This window comes from Chiloscyllium punctatum, chromosome 35 (assembly GCF_047496795.1).
Source record: "Chiloscyllium punctatum isolate Juve2018m chromosome 35, sChiPun1.3, whole genome shotgun sequence".
Classification (NCBI taxonomy): domain Eukaryota; kingdom Metazoa; phylum Chordata; class Chondrichthyes; order Orectolobiformes; family Hemiscylliidae; genus Chiloscyllium; species Chiloscyllium punctatum.
In genome coordinates this window covers 25,208,755-25,223,567 of record NC_092773.1, presented here as the reverse complement: position 1 = coordinate 25,223,567, position 14,813 = coordinate 25,208,755, and positions in this window count along the sequence as shown.

Below are 14,813 nucleotides of genomic sequence, written 5' to 3'. Positions count from 1 at the left end.
ATTGAAACAAGAAATAACTTTTGATTTATTGAATGTGTCTTTGAAGTAGGATTCATTGAATGAAAGAATGCACTTTGATTCTTTGAAATAAGAAGTTAAGCTCCATGCATTGAATGTATAAGAAAAAATTTACTCATTGAATTAATCCACACCGATTGTTTCTTTGAATTCAATGTCTCCAGGTTAACACATTCATTCAATGGAACATACTGTATTCATTCACTGAATCAAGCTTCAATCAAACATTATTCATTGATTCACTGAAACAAACTTAACACAAGATTTAATGAATCCAATAAGAATCGTGCATTCAATGATTCAAACTGCACTCAGTCAATCAATGAAACAAACTCCGCGTGTTATGTCAATGAGTTCGTCTTCTCTAATTCATGCAATGCCTCGGGCTGAACTCATTCATTCAAAGTATCAAAGTGTATTCATTCATTCAATCCTACATTCAATGAATCAAACGTTTTCTTTCAATCAGTGAAACAAACTTGACTCATTCATACATTAAACAAACTGCACTCATTGATTTACTGCAAAAAGGCATTCAGTCATTTAAAATTTCATTGAATCAAACTGAATTCATTCCTTCAGTCAATTCTTTCAATAAAACACACTGCACGTGTTAATTCAATGAGTAAAGCTTTTGCCATTCATATAATGTGTCAAGCTTAACTCACTTATTCAATGAATCGACCTTCTCACATACATGCAGTGCCACGAGTTCAACCCATTGATCCAATGAAACTAACTGCACACATTCACTCAATCAATCACACTACTCGTGTTAACCCAATAAGTAGAGCATCTCTCATTCATTCAATGTTTCAAGCTATTTTCATTCACACAATGAAACAATCTGCTCGTGTTAATTCAATGGGTACAACTTCTCTCATCCATTCAGTCCCAGGCGTTTACCACATCGATTCAATGCAACAAACTGCACCCATTCATTCAATGAAACCAAGTTAATTCAAAGAGTAGAGTTTCGCTCCAGTATTCAATGCCTCTTCTATAATGCTTCCATTCAATCAAGCACATTGCATTCTTTCAATTATTGAAACAATCTTCAATGAAATACACGGTATTAATTATTTTATTTGTTTATTTATTGAAATTTATAATTTAATTAAAGAAATCGTGAATCCAATGCGATAAAAACGAGACACTCAATGAATGTGCAGTCTCTTTCGTTGGACGTGCAGTCTCTTTCATTGAATTAACGAGTACGGGTTGATTAACTAAATAAATGAGTTAAGTTTGTTTCCTTGAATTAATTTTTCTAGTTTGATGCAATAGATGACTGAATGCTGTTTGTTCCATTGAATGTATGAGTTAAGCTTCACACATTGATTGAATGAAAAAACTCTACTCATTGGGTTTACGCGTGCAGTTTCATTGAATGAATGTGTGTCGATGAATCAATAAGTTGATCTCGTGGCACTGCATGTATGAGAGAAGCTCGACTCATTGATTATCACGTGCAGTTTGTTTTATTGAGTGAATGCGTGAGGATTGGTATATTGAATGAATCGCAGAAGCACTACTCGTTCAATTATCGTATAAAGTGTGTTTCATTGAATGAATGGGTACAGCTTGATTGATGGCATAAATGTGCTAAATGTGTTGCATTGAATCAATTAATAACGTTTGCTTCATTGAATCAAACGATAGAAGATTGTATCAATGATTTAATTAATGTGGTTTGTTTGATTGAATGAAATCGTTATAGTAGTGGTATTCATTACATGAGAGAAGCTCTTGCCATTGAATGAAACCATGCAGTCTGCTTCATTAGTGAATGACTGCAAGCGTTACACTCGAGACATTGAATAAATGAGTGAAGATCTACTCGTTGAATTAACACATCCCGTCTGTTTCATTGAATGAGTGAGTGCAGTTTCTTACATTAATTCAATGCGTAAAACTCGTGGCATTGAATGACAGAGAGAAGTTGTACTCATTGAATTAACTTGAGCATTTTGTTTCAATTGAGTGAATAGGTTAAGCTTCACACACTGAATGAATGAGAGAAGCTCTACTCATTGGGTTAACACGTGCAGAGAGGTTCAATGAATCGAAGTGTGCAGTTTCATTCATTGATTCAATCAATGCGTTGAACTCTTGGCACTGCATTTATGAGAGAAGGTCGACTCATTGATTAGCACGGTGCAGTTTGTTTCATTGAATGAATGAGTTAACCTTCTTCACACATTGCATGAATGGCAGAATCTCTACTCCTATAATTCACACGTGGAGTGCAGTTTGATACATTCAATAAACTGCAACCACTCATTCAATGAAACAGACTGCTTGTGTTAAGTCAATGAGTATAGCTTCTCTCATGTATGCAATGTGTCTATCATAACGCCTCCATTCAATCATTCAATGTGCATTAATTCAATTAATCAATACATTCTTCAATCATTGATTCAATGAATGAAACGTTATTAATTGATTTAAAGAAATGAACTTAAATCATTCATTTAGTGAATTCAATTGTTTAGTTAAATGCATGGGGTAAGTTTGCTTCATTGAATCAATAAAACGTTTAATTCATTGAAAGTACAATTGAGTCTATGATTCAATGAATGAGTGAATGCAGTTTCCTTCAGAAATGAATATGTTATGCTATTGTATTCATGAGAATAGCGCTAGGCATTGGAAAAAAAACGTTCAGCTTATTTCAGGGAATGAATGAATTCAGTGTGAGTCACAGAATAAGAGAAAGAATGCAACTTGTTTCAGTATACAAATGAGTGCTCTTCGATTCATTAAAGTGTATGAGTTGCGTTTGTTGCATTAAATCATTAAATAACTTTTGAATCATTGAATATACGAATGATTTAATGAAGTTTGATGCATTGAATGATTCGATGCATTTGGATTCATTAAATGAATGTGTTATGTTTCTTCCATTGAATCAAAGAAAAACGTCTGATTCAATGTGCGATTGATGCTTGAATCAATGAATGAACGAATGCAGTTGTTTCATTGAATGAATACGTCAAGCTCGGGAACATGACTTCACAAGATAAGCTCTACTCATTGAATTAACACGTAGAGTTTGTTGCATTGAGTTGAGTTTGATACAATAACTAAATGTATGTATGCAGATTGTTAAGTGAACTAATGAGTGCACTTTGATCTGTTAAATATTTGAGTTATGATTGCTTCATTGAAACAAGAAATAACTTTTGATTTATTGAATGTGTCTTTGAAGTAGGATTCATTGAATGAAAGAATGCACTTTGACTCTTTGAAATAAGAAGTTAAGCTCAATGCATTGAATGGATAAGAAAAAAATTACTCATTGAATTAATCCACACCGATTGTTTCTTTGAATTCAATGTCTCCAGGTTAACACATTCATTCAATGGAACATACTGTATTCATTCACTGAATCAAGCTTCAATCAAACATTGTTCATTGATTCACTGAAACAAACAACACAAGATTTAATGAATCCAATAAGAATAGTCCATTCAATGATTCAAACTGCACTCAGTCAATCAATGAAACAAACTGCGCGTGTTATGTCAATGAGTTCGTCTTCCCTAATTCATGCAATGCTTCGGGCTGAACTCATTCATTCAAAGTATCAAAGTGTATTCATTCATTCAATCCTACATTCAATAAATCAAACGTTTTCTTTCAATCAGTGAAACAAACTTGACTCATTCATACATTAAACAAACTGCACTCATTGATTTACTGCAAAAAGGCATTCAGTCATTTAAAATTTCATTGAATCAAACTGAATTCATTCCTTCAGTCAATTCTTTCAATAAAACACACTGCACGTGTTAATTCAATGAGTAAAGCTTTTGCCATTCATATAATGTGTCAAGCTTAACTCACTTATTCAATGAATCGACCTTCTCACATACATGCAGTGCCACGAGTTCAACCCATTGATCCAATGAAACTAACTGCACACATTCACTCAATCAATCACACTACTCGTGTTAACCCAATAAGTAGAGCATCTCTCATTCATTCAATGTTTCAAGCTTATTTCATTCACACAATGAAACAATCTGCTCGTGTTAATTCAATGGGTACAACTTCTCTCATCCATTCAGTCCCAGGCGTTTACCACATCGATTCAATGCAACAAACTGCACCCATTCATTCAATGAAACCAAGTTAATTCAAAGAGTAGAGTTTCGCTCATGTATTCAATGCCTCTTCTATAATGCTTCCATTCAATCAAGCAAATTGCATTCTTTCAATTATTGAAACAGTCTTCAATTAAATGCACGGTATTAATTATTTTATTTGTTTATTTATTTAAATTTATAATTTAATTAAAGAAATCGTGAATCCAATGTTCCAATGCGATAAAATCGAGACACTGAATGAATGAAAGAGTCTCGTGCAGTCTCTTTCGTTGGACGTGCAGTCTCTTTCATTGAATTAACGAGTACGGTTTGATTAACTAAATAAATGAGTTAAGTTTGTTTCCTTGAATTAATGATTCTAGTTTGATGCAATAGATGACTGAATGCTGTTTGTTCCATTGAATGTATGAGTTAAGCTTCACACATTGATTGAATGAAAAAACTCTACTCATTGGGTTTACGCGTGCAGTTTCATTGAATGAATGTGTGTCGATGAATCAATAAGTTGATCTCGTGGCACTGCATGTATGAGAGAAGCTCGACTCATTGATTATCACGTGCAGTTTGTTTTATTGAGTGAATGCGTGAGGATAGGTATATTGAATGAATCGCAGAAGCACTACTCGTTCAATTATCGTATAAAGTGTGTTTCATTGAATGAATGGGTACAGCTTGATTGATGGCATAAATGTGCTAAGTGTGTTGCATTGAATCAATTAATAACGTTTGCTTCATTGAATCAAACGATAGAAGATTGTATCAATGATTTAATTAATGTGGTTTGTTTGATTGAATGAAATCGTTATAGTAGTGGTATTCATTACATGAGAGAAGCTCTTGCCATTGAATGAAACCATGCAGTCTGCTTCATTAGTGGATGACTGCAAGCGTTACACTCGAGACATTGAATAAATGAGTGAAGATCTACTCGTTGAATTAACACATCCCGTCTGTTTCATTGAATGAGTGAGTGCAGTTTCTTACATTAATTCAATGCGTAAAACTCGTGGCATTGAATGACTGAGAGAAGTTGTACTCATTGAATTAACTTGAGCATTTTGTTTCAATTGAGTGAATAGGTTAAGCTTCACACACTGAATGAATGAGAGAAGCTCTACTCATTGGGTTAACACGTGCAGAGAGGTTCAATGAATCGAAGTGTGCAGTTTCATTCATTGATTCAATCAATGCGTTGAACTCTTGGCACTGCATTTATGAGAGAAGGTCGACTCATTGATTAGCACGGTGCAGTTTGTTTCATTGAATGAATGAGTTAACCTTCTTCACACATTGGCAGGAGCTCTACTCCTATAATTCACACGTGGAGTGCAGTTTGATACATTCAATAAACTGCACTCATTGATTCAATGAAACGGACTGCTTGTGTTATGTCAATGAGTATAGCTTCTCTCATGTATGCAAATGTCTATCATAACGCCTCCATTCAATCAGTCAACGTGCATTAATTCAATTAATCAATACATTCTTCAATCTTTAATTCAATGAATGAAACATTATTAATTGATTTAAAGAAATGAACTTAAGTCATTCATTTAGTGAATTCAATTGTTTAGTTAAAAGCATGGGGTAAGTTTGCTTCATTGAATCAATAAAACGTTTAATTCATTGAAAGTACAATTGAGTCTATGATTCAATGAATGAGTGAATGCAGTTTCCTTCAGAAATGAATATGTTATGCTATTGTATTCATGAGAATAGCGCTAGAGTTTAAAAAAAAATGTTCAGCTTATTTCAGGGAATGAATGAATTCAGTGTGAGTTACTGAATAAGAGAAAGAATGCAATTTGTTTCAGTATACAAATGAGTGCTCTTCGATTCATTAAAGTGTATGAGTTGCGTTTGTTGCATTAAATCAATAAATAACTTTTGAATCATTGAATATACGAATGATTTAATGAAGTTTGATGCATTGAATGATTCGATGCATTTGGATTCATTAAATGAATGTGTTATGTTTCTTCCATTGAATCAAAGAAAAACGTCTGATTCAATGTGCGATTGATGCTTGAATCAATGAATGAACGAATGCAGTTGTTTCATTGAATGAATACGTCAAGCTCGGGAACATGACTTCACGAGATAAGCTCTTCTCATTGAATTAACACGTAGAGTTTGTTGCATTGAGTTGAGTTTGATACAATAACTAAATGTATGTATGCAGATTGTTAAGTGAACTCATGAGTGCGCTTTGATCTGTTAAATATTTGAGTTATGTTTGCTTCATTGAAACAAGAAATAACTTTTGATTTATTGAATGTGTCTTTGAAGTAGGATTCATTGAATGAAAGAATGCACTTTGATTCTTTGAAATAAGAAGTTAAGCTCCATGCATTGAATGTATAAGAAAAAATTTACTCATTGAATTAATCCACACCGATTGTTTCTTTGAATTCAATGTCTCCAGGTTAACACATTCATTCAATGGAACATACTGTATTCATTCACTGAATCAAGCTTCAATCAAACATTATTCATTGATTCACTGAAACAAACTTAACACAAGATTTAATGAATCCAATAAGAATCGTGCATTCAATGATTCAAACTGCACTCAGTCAATCAATGAAACAAACTCCGCGTGTTATGTCAATGAGTTCGTCTTCTCTAATTCATGCAATGCCTCGGGCTGAACTCATTCATTCAAAGTATCAAAGTGTATTCATTCATTCAATCCTACATTCAATGAATCAAACGTTTTCTTTCAATCAGTGAAACAAACTTGACTCATTCATACATTAAACAAACTGCACTCATTGATTTACTGCAAAAAGGCATTCAGTCATTTAAAATTTCATTGAATCAAACTGAATTCATTCCTTCAGTCAATTCTTTCAATAAAACACACTGCACGTGTTAATTCAATGAGTAAAGCTTTTGCCATTCATATAATGTGTCAAGCTTAACTCACTTATTCAATGAATCGACCTTCTCACATACATGCAGTGCCACGAGTTCAACCCATTGATCCAATGAAACTAACTGCACACATTCACTCAATCAATCACACTACTCGTGTTAACCCAATAAGTAGAGCATCTCTCATTCATTCAATGTTTCAAGCTATTTTCATTCACACAATGAAACAATCTGCTCGTGTTAATTCAATGGGTACAACTTCTCTCATCCATTCAGTCCCAGGCGTTTACCACATCGATTCAATGCAACAAACTGCACCCATTCATTCAATGAAACCAAGTTAATTCAAAGAGTAGAGTTTCGCTCCAGTATTCAATGCCTCTTCTATAATGCTTCCATTCAATCAAGCACATTGCATTCTTTCAATTATTGAAACAATCTTCAATGAAATACACGGTATTAATTATTTTATTTGTTTATTTATTGAAATTTATAATTTAATTAAAGAAATCGTGAATCCAATGCGATAAAAACGAGACACTCAATGAATGTGCAGTCTCTTTCGTTGGACGTGCAGTCTCTTTCATTGAATTAACGAGTACGGGTTGATTAACTAAATAAATGAGTTAAGTTTGTTTCCTTGAATTAATTTTTCTAGTTTGATGCAATAGATGACTGAATGCTGTTTGTTCCATTGAATGTATGAGTTAAGCTTCACACATTGATTGAATGAAAAAACTCTACTCATTGGGTTTACGCGTGCAGTTTCATTGAATGAATGTGTGTCGATGAATCAATAAGTTGATCTCGTGGCACTGCATGTATGAGAGAAGCTCGACTCATTGATTATCACGTGCAGTTTGTTTTATTGAGTGAATGCGTGAGGATTGGTATATTGAATGAATCGCAGAAGCACTACTCGTTCAATTATCGTATAAAGTGTGTTTCATTGAATGAATGGGTACAGCTTGATTGATGGCATAAATGTGCTAAATGTGTTGCATTGAATCAATTAATAACGTTTGCTTCATTGAATCAAACGATAGAAGATTGTATCAATGATTTAATTAATGTGGTTTGTTTGATTGAATGAAATCGTTATAGTAGTGGTATTCATTACATGAGAGAAGCTCTTGCCATTGAATGAAACCATGCAGTCTGCTTCATTAGTGAATGACTGCAAGCGTTACACTCGAGACATTGAATAAATGAGTGAAGATCTACTCGTTGAATTAACACATCCCGTCTGTTTCATTGAATGAGTGAGTGCAGTTTCTTACATTAATTCAATGCGTAAAACTCGTGGCATTGAATGACAGAGAGAAGTTGTACTCATTGAATTAACTTGAGCATTTTGTTTCAATTGAGTGAATAGGTTAAGCTTCACACACTGAATGAATGAGAGAAGCTCTACTCATTGGGTTAACACGTGCAGAGAGGTTCAATGAATCGAAGTGTGCAGTTTCATTCATTGATTCAATCAATGCGTTGAACTCTTGGCACTGCATTTATGAGAGAAGGTCGACTCATTGATTAGCACGGTGCAGTTTGTTTCATTGAATGAATGAGTTAACCTTCTTCACACATTGCATGAATGGCAGAATCTCTACTCCTATAATTCACACGTGGAGTGCAGTTTGATACATTCAATAAACTGCAACCACTCATTCAATGAAACAGACTGCTTGTGTTAAGTCAATGAGTATAGCTTCTCTCATGTATGCAATGTGTCTATCATAACGCCTCCATTCAATCATTCAATGTGCATTAATTCAATTAATCAATACATTCTTCAATCATTGATTCAATGAATGAAACGTTATTAATTGATTTAAAGAAATGAACTTAAATCATTCATTTAGTGAATTCAATTGTTTAGTTAAATGCATGGGGTAAGTTTGCTTCATTGAATCAATAAAACGTTTAATTCATTGAAAGTACAATTGAGTCTATGATTCAATGAATGAGTGAATGCAGTTTCCTTCAGAAATGAATATGTTATGCTATTGTATTCATGAGAATAGCGCTAGGCATTGGAAAAAAAACGTTCAGCTTATTTCAGGGAATGAATGAATTCAGTGTGAGTCACAGAATAAGAGAAAGAATGCAACTTGTTTCAGTATACAAATGAGTGCTCTTCGATTCATTAAAGTGTATGAGTTGCGTTTGTTGCATTAAATCATTAAATAACTTTTGAATCATTGAATATACGAATGATTTAATGAAGTTTGATGCATTGAATGATTCGATGCATTTGGATTCATTAAATGAATGTGTTATGTTTCTTCCATTGAATCAAAGAAAAACGTCTGATTCAATGTGCGATTGATGCTTGAATCAATGAATGAACGAATGCAGTTGTTTCATTGAATGAATACGTCAAGCTCGGGAACATGACTTCACAAGATAAGCTCTACTCATTGAATTAACACGTAGAGTTTGTTGCATTGAGTTGAGTTTGATACAATAACTAAATGTATGTATGCAGATTGTTAAGTGAACTAATGAGTGCACTTTGATCTGTTAAATATTTGAGTTATGATTGCTTCATTGAAACAAGAAATAACTTTTGATTTATTGAATGTGTCTTTGAAGTAGGATTCATTGAATGAAAGAATGCACTTTGACTCTTTGAAATAAGAAGTTAAGCTCAATGCATTGAATGGATAAGAAAAAAATTACTCATTGAATTAATCCACACCGATTGTTTCTTTGAATTCAATGTCTCCAGGTTAACACATTCATTCAATGGAACATACTGTATTCATTCACTGAATCAAGCTTCAATCAAACATTGTTCATTGATTCACTGAAACAAACAACACAAGATTTAATGAATCCAATAAGAATAGTCCATTCAATGATTCAAACTGCACTCAGTCAATCAATGAAACAAACTGCGCGTGTTATGTCAATGAGTTCGTCTTCCCTAATTCATGCAATGCTTCGGGCTGAACTCATTCATTCAAAGTATCAAAGTGTATTCATTCATTCAATCCTACATTCAATAAATCAAACGTTTTCTTTCAATCAGTGAAACAAACTTGACTCATTCATACATTAAACAAACTGCATTCATTGATTTACTGCAAAAAGGCATTCAGTCATTTAAAATTTCATTGAATCAAACTGAATTCATTCCTTCAGTCAATTCTTTCAATAAAACACACTGCACGTGTTAATTCAATGAGTAAAGCTTTTGCCATTCATATAATGTGTCAAGCTTAACTCACTTATTCAATGAATCGACCTTCTCACATACATGCAGTGCCACGGGTTCAACCCATTGATCCAATGAAACTAACTGCACACATTCACTCAATCAATCACACTACTCGTGTTAACCCAATAAGTAGAGCATCTCTCATTCATTCAATGTTTCAAGCTTATTTCATTCACACAATGAAACAATCTGCTCGTGTTAATTCAATGGGTACAACTTCTCTCATCCATTCAGTCCCAGGCGTTTACCACATCGATTCAATGCAACAAACTGCACCCATTCATTCAATGAAACCAAGTTAATTCAAAGAGTAGAGTTTCGCTCATGTATTCAATGCCTCTTCTATAATGCTTCCATTCAATCAAGCAAATTGCATTCTTTCAATTATTGAAACAGTCTTCAATTAAATGCACGGTATTAATTATTTTATTTGTTTATTTATTTAAATTTATAATTTAATTAAAGAAATCGTGAATCCAATGTTCCAATGCGATAAAATCGAGACACTGAATGAATGAAAGAGTCTCGTGCAGTCTCTTTCGTTGGACGTGCAGTCTCTTTCATTGAATTAACGAGTACGGTTTGATTAACTAAATAAATGAGTTAAGTTTGTTTCCTTGAATTAATGATTCTAGTTTGATGCAATAGATGACTGAATGCTGTTTGTTCCATTGAATGTATGAGTTAAGCTTCACACATTGATTGAATGAAAAAACTCTACTCATTGGGTTTACGCGTGCAGTTTCATTGAATGAATGTGTGTCGATGAATCAATAAGTTGATCTCGTGGCACTGCATGTATGAGAGAAGCTCGACTCATTGATTATCACGTGCAGTTTGTTTTATTGAGTGAATGCGTGAGGATAGGTATATTGAATGAATCGCAGAAGCACTACTCGTTCAATTATCGTATAAAGTGTGTTTCATTGAATGAATGGGTACAGCTTGATTGATGGCATAAATGTGCTAAGTGTGTTGCATTGAATCAATTAATAACGTTTGCTTCATTGAATCAAACGATAGAAGATTGTATCAATGATTTAATTAATGTGGTTTGTTTGATTGAATGAAATCGTTATAGTAGTGGTATTCATTACATGAGAGAAGCTCTTGCCATTGAATGAAACCATGCAGTCTGCTTCATTAGTGGATGACTGCAAGCGTTACACTCGAGACATTGAATAAATGAGTGAAGATCTACTCGTTGAATTAACACATCCCGTCTGTTTCATTGAATGAGTGAGTGCAGTTTCTTACATTAATTCAATGCGTAAAACTCGTGGCATTGAATGACTGAGAGAAGTTGTACTCATTGAATTAACTTGAGCATTTTGTTTCAATTGAGTGAATAGGTTAAGCTTCACACACTGAATGAATGAGAGAAGCTCTACTCATTGGGTTAACACGTGCAGAGAGGTTCAATGAATCGAAGTGTGCAGTTTCATTCATTGATTCAATCAATGCGTTGAACTCTTGGCACTGCATTTATGAGAGAAGGTCGACTCATTGATTAGCACGGTGCAGTTTGTTTCATTGAATGAATGAGTTAACCTTCTTCACACATTGCATGAATGGCAGAATCTCTACTCCTATAATTCACACGTGGAGTGCAGTTTGATACATTCAATAAACTGCAACCACTCATTCAATGAAACAGACTGCTTGTGTTAAGTCAATGAGTATAGCTTCTCTCATGTATGCAATGTGTCTATCATAACGCCTCCATTCAATCAATCAATGTGCATTAATTGAATTAATCAATACATTCTTCAATCATTGATTCAATGAATGAAACGTTATTAATTGATTTAAAGAAATGAACTTAAATCATTCATTTAGTGAATTCAAATGTTTAGTTAAATGCATGGGGTAAGTTTGCTTCATTGAATCAATAAAACGTTTAATTCATTGAAAGTACAATTGAGTCTATGATTCAATGAATGAGTGAATGCAGTTTCCTTCAGAAATGAATATGTTATGCTATTGTATTCATGAGAATAGCGCTAGGCATTGAAGAAAAGCGTTCAGCTTATTTCAGGGAATGAATGAATTCAGTGTGAGTCACTGAATAAGAGAAAGAATGCAATTTGTTTCAGTATACAAATGAGTGCTCTTCGATTCATTAAAGTGTATGAGTTGCGTTTGTTGCATTAAATCAATAAATAACTTTTGAATCATTGAATATACGAATGATTTAATGAAGCTTGATGCATTGAATGATTCGATGCATTTGGATTCATTAAATGAATGTGTTATGTTACTTCCATTGAATCAAAGAAAAACGTCTGATTCAATGTGCGATTGATGCTTGAATCAATGAATGAACGAATGCAGTTGTTTCATTGAATGAATACGTCAAGCTCGGGAACATGACTTCACGAGATAAGCTGTTCTCATTGAATTAACACGTAGAGTTTGTTGCATTGAGTTGAGTTTGATACAATAACTAAATGTATGTATGCAGATTGTTAAGTGAACTCATGAGTGCGCTTTGATCTGTTAAATATTTGAGTTATGTTTGCTTCATTGAAACAAGAAATAACTTTTGATTTATTGAATGTGTCTTTGAAGTAGGATTCATTGAATGAAAGAATGCACTTTGATTCTTTGAAATAAGAAGTTAAGCTCCATGCATTGAATGTATAAGAAAAAATTTACTCATTGAATTAATCCACACCGATTGTTTCTTTGAATTCAATGTCTCCAGGTTAACACATTCATTCAATGGAACATACTGTATTCATTCACTGAATCAAGCTTCAATCAAACATTATTCATTGATTCACTGAAACAAACTTAACACAAGATTTAATGAATCCAATAAGAATCGTGCATTCAATGATTCAAACTGCACTCAGTCAATCAATGAAACAAACTCCGCGTGTTATGTCAATGAGTTCGTCTTCTCTAATTCATGCAATGCCTCGGGCTGAACTCATTCATTCAAAGTATCAAAGTGTATTCATTCATTCAATCCTACATTCAATGAATCAAACGTTTTCTTTCAATCAGTGAAACAAACTTGACTCATTCATACATTAAACAAACTGCACTCATTGATTTACTGCAAAAAGGCATTCAGTCATTTAAAATTTCATTGAATCAAACTGAATTCATTCCTTCAGTCAATTCTTTCAATAAAACACACTGCACGTGTTAATTCAATGAGTAAAGCTTTTGCCATTCATATAATGTGTCAAGCTTAACTCACTTATTCAATGAATCGACCTTCTCACATACATGCAGTGCCACGAGTTCAACCCATTGATCCAATGAAACTAACTGCACACATTCACTCAATCAATCACACTACTCGTGTTAACCCAATAAGTAGAGCATCTCTCATTCATTCAATGTTTCAAGCTTATTTCATTCACACAATGAAACAATCTGCTCGTGTTAATTCAATGGGTACAACTTCTCTCATCCATTCAGTCCCAGGCGTTTACCACATCGATTCAATGCAACAAACTGCACCCATTCATTCAATGAAACCAAGTTAATTCAAAGAGTAGAGTTTCGCTCCAGTATTCAATGCCTCTTCTATAATGCTTCCATTCAATCAAGCAAATTGCATTCTTTCAATTATTGAAACAGTCTTCAATGAAATGCACGGTATTAATTATTTTATTTGTTTATTTATTTAAATTTATAATTTAATTAAAGAAATCGTGAATCCAATGTTCCAATGCGATAAAATCGAGACACTGAATGAATGAAAGAGTCTCGTGCAGTCTCTTTCGTTGGACGTGCAGTCTCTTTCATTGAATTAACGAGTACGGTTTGATTAACTAAATAAATGAGTTAAGTTTGTTTCCTTGAATTAATGATTCTAGTTTGATGCAATAGATGACTGAATGCTGTTTGTTCCATTGAATGTATGAGTTAAGCTTCACACATTGATTGAATGAAAAAATTCTACTCATTGGGTTTACGCGTGCAGTTTCATTGAATGAATGTGTGTCGATGAATCAATAAGTTGATCTCGTGGCACTGCATGTATGAGAGAAGCTCGACTCATTGATTATCACGTGCAGTTTGTTTTATTGAGTGAATGCGTGAGGATAGGTATATTGAATGAATCGCAGAAGCACTACTCGTTCAATTATCATATAAAGTGTGTTTCATTGAATGAATGGGTACAGCTTGATTGATGGCATAAATGTGCTAAGTGTGTTGCATTGAATCAATTAATAACGTTTGCTTCATTGAATCAAACGATAGAAGATTGTATCAATGATTTAATTAATGTGGTTTGTTTGATTGAATGAAATCGTTATAGTAGTGGTATTCATTACATGAGAGAAGCTCTTGCCATTGAATGAAACCATGCAGTCTGCTTCATTAGTGAATGACTGCAAGCGTTACACTCGAGACATTGAATAAATGAGTGAAGATCTACTCGTTGAATTAACACATCCCGTCTGTTTCATTGAATGAGTGAGTGCAGTTTCTTACATTAATTCAATGCGTAAAACTCGTGGCATTGAATGACTGAGAGAAGATGTACTCATTGAATTAACTTGAGCATTTTGTTTCAATTGAGTGAATAGGTTAAGCTTCACACACTGAATGAATGAGAG